This window comes from Mus caroli, unplaced genomic scaffold (genome assembly GCF_978045245.1).
Source record: "Mus caroli unplaced genomic scaffold, Mus_caroli_1 scaffold_11, whole genome shotgun sequence".
Lineage (NCBI taxonomy): Eukaryota > Metazoa > Chordata > Mammalia > Rodentia > Muridae > Mus > Mus caroli.
The window spans coordinates 35,334,374-35,347,735 of record NW_028227266.1 but is presented as its reverse complement, the minus strand read 5'-3'; the positions used below and the strand labels follow the sequence as shown (position 1 = coordinate 35,347,735).

Here is a 13,362-nt window from a genome sequence, read left to right as displayed (position 1 = left end):
ATACCAGAAGTTACTAACTGGTATAATGAGACCCTGTCTCTGATCGAACCACATGAAAACTGTAAATGTACCTAGTTACAGTGGTGATTGTGATGTACCTCAGTGACAGGACACTTGCCTTCCATGAAAGACAGTAGGGTTATAATGTCTCCAAACACACATGACAAAATAATAAAAAAAAACATGTATAGTTAAATAAATAAATCAATATTTGCCATTTCTGAGTATATCATCAAGTCTATTGTACTTAAATGAGTATTATTTCCAAGGAGAAATCTGGTAATTTCCAAGGCTACTGTACTGGTAATTCACTATACAAACATGTTTGTCCAGTTTTCAATGCTGAAAATGATATGAATGTTTTGAAAAGTTACAGAGAACATCTTTTGTATACACTAAAAGGATGATCCATTAATGATCTTTCACTGTCTTTGCTTCTGAAGTTTCCTCCATAATGGGTTTAATTTTGCAAATGTTAAATAACTTTGATTCTACACACTTCTTACGTTAGTGTTTAAAAATATTTGTTATGTAGATCCTGTCATTGTTATCTTAAAAAGAAAATGTGGGTCAAATCCAGAAACTCCTAAATGCAAGCAAATCCTAAGCCAATTACTTACTACTCCAAACAATCCTCTTAAAATGTGAACCTCACAGGCCATAAGATTTTGGTTCCATAAAAAATTTAGATTCTACTTAGGCAAACCTCAGTTTCATCAATGTTTTTCTCAGTGCAAGATGGACATCCTTATTCCTTATACTATAGATGAAAGGATTCAGCATTGGACCCAAAATGGTATAAAAGATGGTAGATATTTTATCTTTATCCACAGATGCACTAGAAGGCTTAAGGTACATGAAGGCTGCAGCTCAAAAGAAAAGAGAAACAGCAATCACATGGGAGCCACAGGTACTGAAGGCTTTTGACCTACCTTCTGCAGAATGGATGCTGAGGATGTTGGAAAGAATTAAGGTATAAGAAACAAAGAGAGTCAGGCTGGGCACTATCACATTGACACCAACAACAATAAAAACTACCATCTCATTGATGGAGGTACTTGTGCAGGAGAGTTTAAGGAGAGGAAGTACATCACAAACATAGTGATTAATGATGTTACCATCACAGAAGGTGAGTCTCAGCATGCAAACTATGTGGGACAAGGCACCTGCAAAGCCTATCGCATACACACCCATAGTCATCAATAGGCAGACCTGATGAGACATAATGACCTGGTAAAGCAGGGGCTTACAAATGGCAGCATATCTGTCATAGGCCATTGCTGTCAAAATGTAGCATTCATCAATAACAAAGAAGGCAAAGAAAAAAAGCTGAGTCAAGCACTCAGCATGAGAGATGATGTTCTGCTTCACAAAACCCACCAACATTCTGGGGGTTATGACAGAGGAGTAGCAGAGATCTGTGAAGGCAAGGTTAAAAAGAAAATAGTACATGGGGTTGTGCAGGTGAGGATTCAACACAATCAGAACAATCAAACCCAGGTTCCCCAACATGGAGACCACATAGATTCCCAAGAACAGGAAGAACAGGGGCAGCTGGAGCCCTGGCTGCTGTGTCAAGCCCAGCAAGATAAATTCTTTCACTGAAGAGGCATTTCTTAAAGCCATTTCCCTAGTTCATATCTGAAAGAACAATAAAAATTGCAACATTAAAGTAAAAATCCCTTCACCCATCAATCAACCACATTAATATGAGTCTAAGAGTCAAAATAGAAAGATAAATTCAACTCATAATTCTCAGCTTTTGTTTACTACTTTCTTTGAGAGTTAGGATAAAGAAATAACCGTAAATATATTGAAGTCATTTCTTGGGAATAATATTCATGGATGAAATGACCATTATTGCCTCTGCAGCATCTCAGTTCTACTTCTACTTTGACCATCCATCTCCCACTTTAGTCTCAGTAATAATTTCAAAAGAAAGGAAACAAGGCTCATCCAAGGCTCACTGTGTTACTCGTTTACAGTTAGGGGAAATAAAATCATGCACCCATCCAATCTAATACTTACCTTTGTAGTTCGAGACCAGACAAGTGACTTTACTGACTCTTCTGTGCTGTCATAAAAGGGCAAGTTCAAATAGCATGGATGAGCTATAAAAGTGAATATTACAGAAAAAAAATCTGTTGTTATCTGGTTTGTCTCCTTGGAGAAGGGGAAATCAATTTTGGACTGGAAAATCCAGAGCCCTCATTCTTTGGGATTCTGAGGAACCATGAGTTCTGGATCATGATTTCAGGTAGTGCTTATTCCTATAATTCTGTCTTTATGATAAATGATTGGTAAATAACATCTACTGATGTCATAAGAGCCACCTGGTAATGACCCAAGAGGGTTTATGAATTGTAATCTCGGGGACCTGATTAAAAATAAAAGGGCTTATGTTCCCCAAGTATTTTCCCAAGAGATCAGGCTTTGTTGCTATGATACTTGCAAATTAGTTCAGTCATAATGACTTTTGCTCATTAGAGGTAGACAATTTTGTTTTGTTTCATAGTTTTATACAATTATTCAATGTATTTTGATAAAGTTCATCCCTAATGTCTTCCCTTTCAATTTCTCTCCTGTGCTACTGTCACTATTGCCTCCCCAATTCATTTGTTCTTGTCAATTATTTTACACATTGTGTCTATTAACTGTGGAGGGGGGTATGAGGGTCATCTGCTTGAGAGTGGGTAGCCTACGTAAGGGATTCATCCTTGAAATGTATGGGGTTTCTCAAAGTATTCAACAACTGCCAATAGTTACTCAGATACAGGTAAAATTGATGGCCATATCTGCTATCCCTTTTGGAGGTCTATCAGGCTTCATTTTACTCAGGTTTTATGCCTACAGTTGTTACCACTGTGTGTTCCTTGAGAATGCCTTGAAAAACATTTTTTTTTAATTGTAGTCTTGTATCAGCTGTAGCTCTTACAATTTTTCCAGTTCTACTTCCTGAGTGATTCCTGAGATTTCGGTGAAACGGTGTGCTGTGAAGTTCCTTTTTAGGACTGAGCACTCACCATCTTTTATTTTCTCCCTGCAAACTAGCTATAGCTATCTGTGTTAATCTCAATTTATTGCTAAAAGAAAAATCTGAGAGGTCATCAAAAGAGGCTGAGAGATGCACTAGTCTATCAGTATAATAGAAAGGCATTAGGAATCAATTTAATACTATAATCATAGCAGGTAACAACCATAGATACTTCCCTATGACCTGTTAATCTGTCTATCTAGCATCAGCAGTTGTCAATAATACGTGTGGTAGGCGTGAATTTTGTCTGTGGAGTAAGCCTGAAATTCAATCCAAATGTTGGTTACTCCTATAACATTTATGACAACATTGTACCAATGGATAGATCCTTCCAGGTCAGCCATTAATGTAGCTTTCAGAATTCACATCTGAGTAAAACTGATCATTACATTTCTCTTTTGATAAAATGATAGACTTCTAGTATTATAAATTTGAACAATATCAGATTACTCTCCCAACATTACATAAGACAAGACCAACTTCCAAAAACTGATACATTTCTATCTCCTTAAATCACTCAGAATCATTGAGAAAAAGCTACCATGAAAGAATTAGTTTCTCACTAACCTTCAAAGCTGCTGGGGGCATGAGTGCTTATGATAAGTTTATATAACACAAGTAGAATTATCATAACTTCTTTTCAGATCTCCATAGTATGAACTGATTGTTTGGACTGTGGAATTATATGCAGATGGATATAATTTAGTCCATTGTTTTTATGAATGAAATTAACAAAGAGTAAAAATGCAAGAACAAAATGTATGTAAGGCTAGACATGTTTTTCTTTAAACACTCTAGACAATGGCTACTAGGTAGATACAAACTTACTTTCTCAATGTTATGACTTGATTATATGGTGTCTCCTACAAAAGGACTAATCATCAAGTTTGGGGATAAACAAGAGGAGTGGCAATAGCCTGCAATATTGGGGATTTTATGGGACACTAGTAGCAAACAACTCCACAAAATGATAGCTCATTCCTTGTTCTGGGTTTTTCTTTTCTTTTTTTTTTTTTTTTTGGTTTTTTGAGACAGGGTTTCTCTGTGTAGCCCTGGCTGTCCTGGCACTCACTTTGTAGACCAGGCTGGCCTCGAACTCAGAAATCCGCCTGCCTCTGCCTCCCGAGTGCTGGGATTAAAGGCGTGTGCCACCACGCCCGGCGTTCTGGGTTTTTCTTTGATACCCTATGATGTCTAAGAGAAACATTCTCTATCAATGATAGGGCAACTCCATTTAAACTCTTTTTATACATGAGTATACTTTAGGAATCTTGTATAAACATAGGATTACAAATGACTTTCCTCACAAGGTTAGTATTAGTTAACCTTCCTCACACTCACTCCTGCACTTTACCAATCACTCTACTGTCCCATCGAATGAACCCTTCCTGATTCTTTATGCCTCATTCTTCCTTCACATCACCTGTGCTCCATTTTCACATACATTTTATTATTGACACTTTAGGCACACTCCAAGTAAAAAAGCATGAAAACTTGTGTCATATACTATGGAATCTCCATGCTTTCTATCATTAGATGAAATCTTATGTGCTTCTTTACAATGTCTTCTGTCATATATATCACACACAAATGTGGGGAATTGGAGGCTGAGGTTTGAACCCTTATGGTCATAATTCATCTACATGACACAGTAGGAATTCCCTCATGCTCCTGGAACTCTGGCTAAGTTACTGCACCCCACAGCCCCCACAAGAGAAGCATGGTCAGTAGTCACGTAGACAATGTCCAAGCTTCTGACCTTCAGGCTAAACTCCTCTCCAGTTACCTAGCAACTGTGAAGATCATAAAAGGGGCTTTTAGGCCCCCACCTTGCTCTCTTACTCTTATGCTCTTACTTCTTACACTTCACTCTCACCCTCTCTCCCCCCTCTCTTTGTCTTCTCTCCCCTCTCCTCTCTCCTCTCTCCCTCTCTCTCTCTCCCTCTCTCTCTCTCCTCTCTCCCTCTCTCTCTCTCCCTCTCTCTCTCTCCCTCTCTCTCTCTCCCTCTCTATCTCTCCCTTCTCTTATGCCCTGCATTTCTATAATAAAGCTCTTAAACCATATAGAATCTCTGCTCCATCAAGATCCTCTGTGCACTCTGGTCAGTGTTGGGAACCTCTTCCCTTATCCCTCTCTTCTATAACCCCCGGGGCGAGTGGAAAGTATCTGGCAGCTCTCCCAGAGTCTGCCTGCTCAGAGCACAAGAACTCTGGCCAGACATGGACTATTTCTCCACCCCACCCCCCCACCCCCCGCTCCACGCCCTGTATTGAATGTGGGGTTAATGAAGATTTTTCCTCAGTCTGTAGTTTGTGGATTTGTGCTATTGACTATGTCCTTTGCCGTACAGAAGCTTTCCAGTTTCATGAGGCCCCATTTATCAATTGATCTTAGAGCCTGAGCCATTCTGTTTAGGAAAATTTCCCCCATGCCAATGAATTAGAGGTTCTTTCCAACTTTCTCCTTTATTAGATTTGGTATATCTAGTTCTATGTTGTGGTCCTCGATCCACTTGGACTTGAACAAATATGGATCTATTTTTCTATGTACTGACTGCCAGTTAGACTACCATTCATTAAAGATTCTTTGTTTTTTCTATTGTATATTGTTTGTGTCTTTGTCAAAGATCAAGTGTCCATATGTGTGTGGTTTTTTTTTCCCCCTTGGGCCTTCAGTTTTATTCCATTGATCAACCTATCTGTCTCAGTACCAGTACCATGTGGTTTTTATCACTTACAAAAGCTTTGCAATTTTATGCTGTCCCATTTGTCAATTCTTGATCTTATAGCATAAGCCATTAATGTTCTGTTTTGAAATTTTCCCCTGTGCCCATGTGCTCTTCCCCACTTTCTCTTCTATAAGTTTCAGTGTATCTGGCTTTATGTGGAGGTTCTTGATCCACTTGGACTGGAGCTGTGTACAAGGAGATAAGAATGGATCGATTTGCATTCTACATGCTGACCACCAGTTGAACCAGCATCACTTGTTGAAAATGCTGTCCTTTTTACACTGGGTGATCTTAGTTTCTTTTTCAAAGATCAAGTGACCGTAGTTATGTGGGTTCATTTCTGGGTCTTCACTTCTATTCCATTGATCTACCTGCTGTTTCTATACCAATACCATCCTTATTTTATCACTATTTCTCTGTAATACAGCTTGAGGTCAGGGATGGGGAGTCCCCACAATTTCTTTTATTGAAAATAGTTTTCACTATCCTGGGTTTTTTTTGTTATTCAAAATGAACTTGCAAATTGCTCTTTCTAACTCTATGAAGAATTGGGTTGGAATTTTGATAGGGATTGCACTGAATCTGTAGATTGACTTTGGTAGGATGGTCATTTTTACTATATTATAATCCTGCCAGTCCATGAGCTTGGGAGATCTTTCAAACTTCTGAGATTTTTTACAATTTCTTTCTTCAGAGACTTGAAGTTCTTGTCATACAGACCTTTCACTTACTTGGTTAGAGTAATGCAAAGGTATTTTATTTTATTGGATAAACACTTCACTGAAGTTGTTTACCAGCTGTAGGAGTTCTCTGGTGGAATTTTGGGGGTCACTTAAGTATACAATCATATCATCTGCAAATAGTGATGTTTTGACTTCTTCCTTTCCAAATTGTATTACTTTGATCTCCTTTGTTGTCTAATTGCCCTGTCTAGGACTTTGAGTACTAGAATGAATAGGTAGGGAGATCTTGCGCGCGCCCAACTGGCCAGGAAGAACAACGCTGCAACAGGATCCTTCTGCACACGTTTATTGGGAGAGCTTGATTGTAGAGGCGAAGAGAGAGAGACCCCAAGCCCAGAACTGGTGCTGCTTATATAGGCCTAGGAGAGGCGTTCTCTCTCATCTGATAGGTTAACTTGTCTCTCATCTGATTGGTTAACTTGTCTCTCATCTGATTGGTTAACTTTATCTCTCATCTGATTGGTTAACTTTGGTTAATTCTCAAAACCTCATCTTGGCAAAAGAACCTTTACTGCCTATGTATGTGTGGTGGCCAGCAGTAGCCAACTGCCACTCTGTAACTGCCACTCTGTAACTGCCACTCTGAAACGGCTTCCCACAGGGAGAGAGTGGGCAGCATTGTCTAGTCCCTGAATTTAGTGGGATTGCTTCCAGTTTCTCTTCATTTAATTTGATGTTGGCTACTGGTTTGCTGTATATTGCTTTGACTATTCTTAGGTATGGGCCTTGATTTCCTGATCTTTCCAAGACTTTCATTGTAACGGGGTGTTGAATTGTGTCAAATGCTTTCTCGGCATCTATTGAGATGATTATGTGGTTTTTATCTTTGAGTTTGTTTATCTAGTGAATTATATTGATTGATTTCTCTATAGTGAACCATCCTTGCATACCTGTAATGAAGCCTACTGCATCACACGTCAACCATGATGGATGATCATTTTTATGTGTTCTTGGATTTGGTGTGTGAGAATTTTATTTTCTAATTATGCATGTATATTCATAAGGGAAATTGGTCTGAATTTCACATTCTTTGTTGGGTATTTGTGTGGTTTAGGTATAAGCATAATTGTAGCTTCATAGAATGAATTGGGTAATGTTCCTTCTGTTTCTGTATTGTGGAATCATTTGAAGGTTTTAGGTCTTCTTTGAAGGTCTTATAGAATTCTGCAATAATACCATCTGGTCCTGGGTGTTTTGTAGTTGGGAGACTTTTAATGACTGCTTCTATTTCTTCAGGGGTTACAGGACTGTTTAAGTGGTTTATCTGATGCTGATTTAACTTTGGTACCTGGTATTGGTCTAGAAAATTTTCCATTTCACCCAGATTTTCCAGTTTTGTTGAGTATAGATTTTTGTAGTAGCATCTGATGATGTTTTTGGATTTTGTCAGTTTCTGTTGTTATGTCTCCATTTTCATTTCTGATTTTGTTAATTGGGATACTGTCTCTGTTCTCTCTGGTTAGTCTGGCTGAGGGTTTATCTATCTGAGGGTTGATATTCTCAAAGAACTAGCTCCTGGTGTTGATTCTTTGTGTAGTTCTTTTTGTTTCTACTTGGTTGGTTTTAGCCCTGAGTTTGATTATTTCCTACTGTCTACTACTCTTGGATGTATTTGCTTCTTTTTCTTCTAGAGATTTCAGGTGGGCTGTCAAGCTGCTACTATATGCTCTCTCCAGTTTCTTTTTGAAGGTATCAGTTTTCCTCTTAGCACTGCTTTTATTGTGTCCCATCGGTTTTGGTATGGTATATTATTATTTACATTGAACTCTAAAAAGTCTTTAATTTTTTTATTTATTTCTTCCTTGAACAAGTTATTACTGACTAGAGCATTGCTAATCTTTCACGTGTATGTGGGCTTTCTGTTGTTTTTGTTGTTTTTGAAGACTAGCCTTAGTCTGACTTGATCTGATAGACTCCATGGGATTATTTCAGTTTTCATGTATTTGTTGAGGCCTGTTTTAGGACTGATTTTATTGTCAGTTTTGGAGAAGGTACGATGAAGTGCTAAGAAGAAGTTACATTCTTTTGTTTTAAGATGAAATGTTCGATAAATATCTGTTAAATCCATTAGGTTCATAACGTCTGTTAGTTTTACTGTGTCTCTGTTTAGTTTCTGTTTCCATGATCTGTCCATTGCTGAGATTAGGGTATTAAAGACTCCTACTATCATTGTGTGAGGTACAATGTGTGCTTTGAGATTTAGTGAAGTTTCTTTTATGAATGTGGGTGTTCTTGCATTTGGAACATAAATGTTCAGAATTGAAAGTTCATCTTAGTACATTTTTCCTTCAATGAGTATCAAGTGTCCTTCCTTATCATTTTGATAATTTTTGGTTGAAAGTTAATTTTATTGAATATTATAATTGCTACTTCAACTTGTTACTTGGGACCATTTGCTTGGAAACTTTTTTCCAGTCTTTTACTCTGAGGTACTGTCTGTCTTTGTCACTGAGGTATGTTTCCTGTATGCAGCAAAACACTGAGTCCTATTTATGTATTCAGTCTGTTAGTCTCTGTATTTTGGGGGGGAATTTAGTTCATTGATGTGAAGAGATATTCAGGAAAACTGATTGCTGCTTCCTGTTAATTTTGTTGATAGAGGTAGGGTTATGTTTGTGTGGGTATCTTCTTTTGGGTTTGTTGAAAGAAGATTGCTTTCTTGTTTTTCTGCTGCATAGTTTCCCTCCTTGTATTGGCATTTTCTATCTATTATCCTTTGTAGGGCTGGATTTATGGAAAGATATTGTGTAAATTTGGTTTTCTCGTTGAATATCTTGGTTTCTCCATCTATGATAATTGAAACTTTTGTTGGGTATAGTAGTGTGGGATGGCATTTATGTTCTATTATGGTCTGTATGAGATCTGCCCAAGGCCTTCCAGTCAGTGCCAGTTCCAGGTCCCCATGGGTGCAAACTCTGTGAATGGTCCCACGGTCCACAGAGGACTCTCCACGCAATCTTAGGATCACTGGTGAGGGGAATACAACATTGGTTCCAATCCAGTCATGCCAGCAACAGGGAATCAGAAAGCCTCCTGACCAGGGACACAAGTCCCTTCTGGTTGGTGCCAGCTCTGGGTTCCCTTGGGCAAAAACTCTGCAAAGGATCCCATGGTCCGCAAAGGACTATCCACATAATCTTGGGATCACTGGTGAGGGAAACACAACTTCAGTTCCAATCCAATTGTGACAGGCCTGTGACAACAAGAGCAAAACACAGGAGTCCTGCCTTACCAGTGGTTCGCATTCCTCCTGATTACTACTTCTATACCTTGGTTTCAAACACACCAGACAGCCCCCAGTCCTCAGAGAATACATCACTTACAGATGCTGTAACATGCCCAGGATCTTAGGATTCCAGGTTTCCAGGATCCCAGGATAGCAGGAGCTTGGTCACACCAGGATCTCAGGGTCTCAGAGGAAGCTTCACTGCCAAGAACTCTGACACACACAAAATCCCAGGTTCGCAGGAGCCCGGAATCACAGGATCATAGAGAAAGCTGGACTCTGAGGAATCCTGAATCAACCAGGATTATAGGAAGAAAAGGCTCCAATAAACTATATTGAGAGCAGCAATCACTTGAAATAATCAGATGGTAAGAGGCAAGTTTAAGAACAGATGCAACAGAAACCAAGATTAATTGGCATCAACAGAACCAAACTCTCCCACCATAGTAAGTCCTGGATACACCATCACACCAGAAAAGAAAGATGTGGATCTAAAGTCACTTCTCATGATGATGATGGAGGACGTTAAGAAGGAAATACAGGAAAACACAGGTAAACAGCTAGAAGCCCTTAAAGAGGAAACAAAAAATCCTTAGAGTGTTAAAGGAAAAAAACTATGAAACAGGTGAAAGAATTAAACAAAACCATCCAGGATCTAAAAATGGAAGTAGAAACAATAAAGGAGTCACAAAGGGAGACAACTCTGGAGAAAGAAATTCTTGGAAATAAATCAGGAAACATAGATGTGAGCATCAGCAACAGAATTCAAGAGATGGAAGAGAGAATCTCAGGTGCAGAAGATCCATAGAGAACATGGGCCCAACAATCAAAGAAAATTCAAAATTCAGTAAGATCCTAACTCAAAACACCCAGGAAATCCAGAACACAATGAGAAGACCAAACCTAAGGATAATAGGAGTAGATGAGAATGAAGATTTTCAACTTAAAGGACCAGCAAATAGCTTCAACAAAATTATAGAAGAAAACTTCCCAAACCTAAAGAAAGAGATACCCATGAACATAAAAGAAGCCTACAGAACTCCAAATAGACTGGACCAGAAAAGAAATTCCTCCCGACACATAATAATCAGAACAACAAATGCACTAAATAAAGATAGAATATTAAAAGCAGTAAGGGAAAGAGGTCAAGTAACATACAAAGGAACACCTATCAGAATTACACCAGACTTCTCACCAGAGACTATGAAAGATATATGATTCTGGACAGATGTTATACAGACCCGAAGAGAACACAAATGTCAGCCCAGGCTACTATACCCAGCAAAACTCTCAATTACCATAGATGGAAAAACCAAAGTATTCCATGAAAAAACCAAATTCACACAATATCTTTCCATGAATCCAGCCCTTCAAAGGATAATAAATGGAAAACTCCAACAAAAGATGGGAAATGACACCCTAGAAAAATCAAGAAAGTAATCCTTCAACAAATCTAAAAGAAGATAGCCACAAGACAGAATCCTAACTCTAACAATAAAAGTAAAAGGAAGCAACAATTACTTTTCCTTAATATATCTTAATATCAATGGACTCAACTCCCCAATAAAAAGACATAGACTAACAGACTGGCAACATAAACAGGACCCAACATTTTCCTGCTTACAGGAAACCCACCTCAGGGGAAAAAGACAGACACCTAACTCAGAGTAAAAGGATGGAAAACAATTTTCCAAACAGTCTGAAGAACCAAGCTGAGGCACCCATTCTCATATCAAATAAAATCAACTTCAAACCCAAACTTATCAAAAAAGACAAGGAGGGGCACATCATACTCATCAAAGGTAAAATGTTCCAAGATGAACACTCAATTCTGAATATCTATGCCCCAAATGCAAGAGCGGCCATATTCATTAAAGAAACTTCCATAAAGCTCAAAGCACACATTGCACCTCACACAATAATAGTGGGAGACTATAACACCACACTCTCATCAATGGATAGATCCTGGAATCAGAAACTAAAGAGAGACACAGTGGAACTAACAGAAGTTATGAAACAAATGGATTTAACAGATATCTACTGAATATTTTACCCTAAAACAAAAGGATATACCTTCTCCTCAGCACCTCATGTTACCTTCTCCAAAATTGACCATATAATTGGTCACAAAACAGGCCTCAACAGATACAAGAAAATGGAAATTATCCCACGAATCCTATCAGATCATCACAGATTAAGGTGGAACTTCAATAAAAGCATAAATAATAGAAAGCCAACATTAACATGGAAGCTGAACAATACTCAATGATACCTTGGTCAAGGAAGAAATAAAAAAAGAAATTAAAGACATTTTAGAGTTTAATGAAATGAAGCCATAACATACCCAAACTTATGGGATACAATGAAAGCAGTCATAAAAGGAAAACTCATATCTCTGATTGCTGCCAAAATGGAAATAGATAGCACACGCTAGAAGCTTGACAACAAACCTAAAAGCTCTAGAACAAAAGGAAGCAAATTCACCCAAGTGTAGTAGAAGGCAGGAAATAATCAAACTTAGGGCTCAAATCAACCAAGTGAAAACAAAAAGAACTATATAAAAAAAAACAACCAAACCTGAAGGTAGTTCTTTGAGAAAAATCAACAAGATAGATAAACCCTTAGACAGAATAACTAGAGGGCACAGAGACAGTATCCTAATTAACAAATTCAGAAAAGAAAAGGGAGAGATAACAACAGAACATGAGGAAACCCAGAACATTATCAGATCCTACTGCAAAAGCCTATAATCAACAAAACTGGAAAACCTGGATGAAATGGACGATTTCCTAGACAGATACCAGGTACCAAAGTTAAATCGGGATCAGATTAAGGATATAAACAGTTCCATTTCCTCTAAACAAATAGAAGCAGTTATTAATAGTCTCCCAATCAAACAAAAGACCAGGACCAGATGGTTTTAGTGCAGAGTGCTATCAGACCTTCAAAGAAGACATAATTCCAATTCTTTTCAAACTATTTCACAAAATAGAAACAGAAGGTTTTCTACCCAATTCATTCTATGAAGCCACAATTACTCTGATACCTAAACCACACAAAGATACAACAAAGAAAGAGAACTTCAGACCAATTTCCCTTGTGAATATCAATGCAAAAATATTCGATAAAATTCTTGCTAACTGAATCCAAGAACACATCAAAACAATCCTCCATCATGATCAAGTAGGCTTCAACAAAGGGATGAAGGGATGGTTTAATATATGGAAATCCATCAACATCATCCACTATATAAACAAACTCAAAAACAAAAACCACATGATCATCTTAGATGCAGAGAAACCATTTGACTAAATCAAACACCCATTCATGATAAAAGTCTTGGAAAGATCAGGAATTCAAGGCCCATACCTAAACATAAAAAAATCAATATACTGCAAAACAGTACCCAACATCAAACTAATTGGAGAGGAACTTGAAGCAATCCCACTAAAATCAGGGACTAGAAAAGGCTGACCACTTTCTCCCTACCTATTCCAATGTGTGCTTTGAGCTTTACTAAAGTCTCTTTAATGAATGTGGCTGCCCTTGCATTTGGAGCATAGATATTCAGAATTGAGAGTTTCTCTTGGAAGATTTTAATTTTGATGAGTATAAAGTGCCCCTCCTTGT

At 38.1% G+C, this 13,362-nt stretch overlaps 2 pseudogenes; one reads left to right on the top strand and one right to left on the bottom strand.

Annotated features, from left to right (window-relative positions):
* LOC110301523 (glyceraldehyde-3-phosphate dehydrogenase pseudogene) overlaps window positions 1-13,362 on the top strand; it is a 318,538-nt pseudogene that overhangs the window by 161,722 nt on the left and 143,454 nt on the right.
* On the bottom strand, window positions 697-1,629 carry LOC110302235 (olfactory receptor 8B3-like; annotated as a pseudogene).